This window comes from Carex rostrata, chromosome 23 (genome assembly GCF_964058835.1).
Source record: "Carex rostrata chromosome 23, lpCarRost1.2, whole genome shotgun sequence".
NCBI lineage: Eukaryota > Viridiplantae > Streptophyta > Magnoliopsida > Poales > Cyperaceae > Carex > Carex rostrata.
Genome location: NC_135940.1, coordinates 2,635,129 through 2,638,401, shown reverse-complemented (window position 1 = coordinate 2,638,401; position 3,273 = coordinate 2,635,129). Strand labels below are relative to the sequence as shown.

At 34.8% G+C, this 3,273-nt stretch overlaps 1 pseudogene across 1 annotated transcript; it reads left to right on the top strand.

The window, feature by feature from the left end:
* Positions 1 to 1,708: 1,708 nt before the first annotated feature.
* LOC144575221 (UDP-glycosyltransferase 90A1 pseudogene) lies at positions 1,709 to 3,273 on the top strand (annotated as a pseudogene). The gene has a single exon (XR_013518376.1). The product of XR_013518376.1 is annotated as a UDP-glycosyltransferase 90A1 pseudogene (transcript).

Below are 3,273 nucleotides of genomic sequence, written 5' to 3'. Positions count from 1 at the left end.
TGACGGGTTGATCCCATACTTTTTGTTGATTGACTAACACCCAGTAACTCATAATTAACAAATACTATAATATTGACTAACACCCGTACTTGTATGGTTCGAGTGTTTATTGGTGCGGTTTCAATATTAGTATACTTTTACCAAATAGTGCAGGGTCAATTTTTACACATTTGAATTTTGTTAATTAGTATTTGTGTCGTAAAGTTTATATAACTTAAAATATTTGATAATTATTTATCTTGTATTCGTATTTGAATTCGTATTCATGAATTATTCGCTCCGTATTTGTTTACCATTTGTATCCATATTCGTATTCGCTCATTTAAAAGTACATGTGAATTTAGCATTAGCCGTATCCGCTCTGTTTTCAGCCCTAGATTTGAGGTACTAAATTGCACGAATTTAGAACTCTGATAAAATAACTGAGCCAATTATTGGTGGTATCGGATCGATCACATCTACCGCTCCATATAATGAGGAGCAATAATTTATTTTTTCTGAGAAAACGGTTAGGATTAAGTCACTTGATTATTTAATATTTATAAAAAGGTTTTTATTTTGAACCTATAATATTTTACAGAGAAATTAATATTGTTTTTTGTTACTAGTTAAAAAGGTTGATTCTCATGTAGTAAATAGTGAAATTATTAGTTTCATAACATTTTTTTCTCTTAAAAAAAGAAGACAATAATCCAATAATATTATATTTAAAAAAAGTTGAACATCAAATTGATCAAGAGAATCATCCTTTAGTTTACTGGTAAAGAAAATATTTTCTATCTGAAAAATTCATTCAAAATTTAAATAAAAATCTCTTATAAATATTAAATAGTTAAATATCTTTACCCTCAATCCTAACTAAAATAAAAATAAAAAAGATGTTATAATTTTCTACTCTATATATGAACCGCCGCTCTGTTACATTTATAACTTAAATAACGAGATAGGTCTATCTACTCACTATATATTAGCTTTCCTACTTCAAAGTGGACCAAAAGAAATTATTGGATTATATAATTAAAAGTCTCAGAAAAAGACAACCAAAAGTCTAACCAATCCTTAAGAGAGCTGAAAAATTAGGAGTTCGGTTAATTAGGATCAAAAGTCAATCAATCCTTAATAAAAAAAATGCTAGTAATATATATACTATAATAGAGAACAAAGACTAAATAATTAGGAGTTCGGATTAAGACAGCTAAACTAGATAGCACAATAGCTAAAGTAGGATATATATGTGTAAAGAAATTTGGGCCAGCTTTATTTAAGATTGATTGAATCATTCTAACATACATTTATTTTTTTATAATATATATTTATTTGTTCTCCATCATTAATTAGGTTGAGTGTTGCATCAAATTTTAATCAATTTAGAATCTGACTGGTCATCCATTAAAATACCACTAAAACTGAATATTTATAACGTTTAAAAGATTTTTTTTTCAAAAAAAAATATTTAATGGAATGCAATACAAATTTGATAAACATGTGTCTAATTTTAATTTTTTTATTTGAAATATATTTTTCATATATACTTTAATATTTCCTTAATGATTTGCTATTGTTGAGTATATACGTTGTCATGCGCACTATGAAGCAGACATTTTAACCACGCCTTCAACAGTTCAACTACTGCGATAATTGTGTTATATTAATATATAGTTTATTTAAATGTTGCCCCCTTCAGCACCATTTAGTAAATCCAATATAAACAGACAACAACAAACCTTCATTTAGTCATCCCATAGAAACAACAACTTAGAAAAGAAAATAAAATTTAAAATTAAGAGCAATGAATTCTTCATCCCTCCTTCACATAGCAATCTTTCCTTTCATGTCAAAGGGCCACACCATCCCTCTCCTCCACTTGGTGCGCCTCCTTTGCCAACGCCGCACTGTCTCTCATGTCACTGTTTTTGCGACCCCTCTCAATGTCTCTTTTCTTCATTCCATTCTCTCTACGAGCACTGCCGACAACATCAACATAATTCCGCTTCATTTCCCGGAAGACCTCCCACAAAGCCTTCACCAGGTCACTTCCCTAACTTCCTTTGTATCTTTTGTCAGATCCTTCCAGCTCCTTCAACCCAAGTTTGAAGAAACCATGAAATCAATATTGCCTCCTGTTTCTTTTCTAATATCCGATCCCTTCTTAGTGTGGCCAGTCGAGTCGGCCAAAAGGCTTGCAATCCCTAACCTGTCCTTCTGTGGCATGGGATGCTTTGCGAGCACGCTAAGAATCCTTCTACAAAAGGATAAACCACATGCCCACCTTATGCCTGACTATCTAATGCCGTTTGCTATTCCCGATTTTCCCCATATCGAGTTAACAATGGCTGAAGTCAACGAGCCACTCGACACGCCAAATCAAAGTGGTCCGGTGCATGAGTACGATATGGAGATTACCAAAGCAATGTCAGAGAGTGATGGGATGATAGTCAATAGCTTCTATGATTTGGAGGCACCATATTGTGATTATTGGGAGGCTTCTATAGGCCCGAAGCAATGGTGTGTGGGCCCGCTTTGCCTTTCTGTGCCAGACACATACCCGACAGAGCGCCCTCCATGGATCAAATGGCTCGACTCAAAACTCGAAAATAATACTCCTGTTCTCTATATTTCTTTCGGGACACAAGCAGCAGTATCAGAAAAACAGCTGAAAGAGCTCACATCAGCACTGGAGAACTCAAAAGTGAACTTTTTATGGGCACTCAAAGAACATGAATCATGTATTGAAGCTGATTTCAAGGATAGAGTGAAAAAACATGGATTTATAGCAAGCGAATGGGTTGACCAATTACAAATTCTTAGGCATGAGAGCGTGAGAGGGTTCATGAGTCACTGCGGGTGGAACTCGGTGCTGGAAGGAATTTCTTGCGGTGTTCCGTTCATTGCGTGGCCAATGATGGCCGACCAGTATTTTAATTCAAAATATGTAGTAGATGAGCTCAAGATAGGCATACGGGTTTGGGCCCGTGATGGTTTGGTTGTCAGGGAGGATCTGGAGGTGGTAATTCAAGAGTTGATGGCGAGTAATGTACAAAGTGAAGTACTCCGTCAAAATGTTGAAAATTTGGCAAGACAAGCCATGTGTGCAATGTCAGAGGAAGGGGGTTCTTCTTTGAAGGCACTCGAGCAGATGATACACGAATTCAAGGGTACCAATCATCAGGAGGTTTAGTGTGAGTTACAAAAGACTAAGTTGAATTATATGTGGTACTACAATAAAGATACCGAATCAATGGATAGTGATTGATCTGTAATATTTGATTCCTC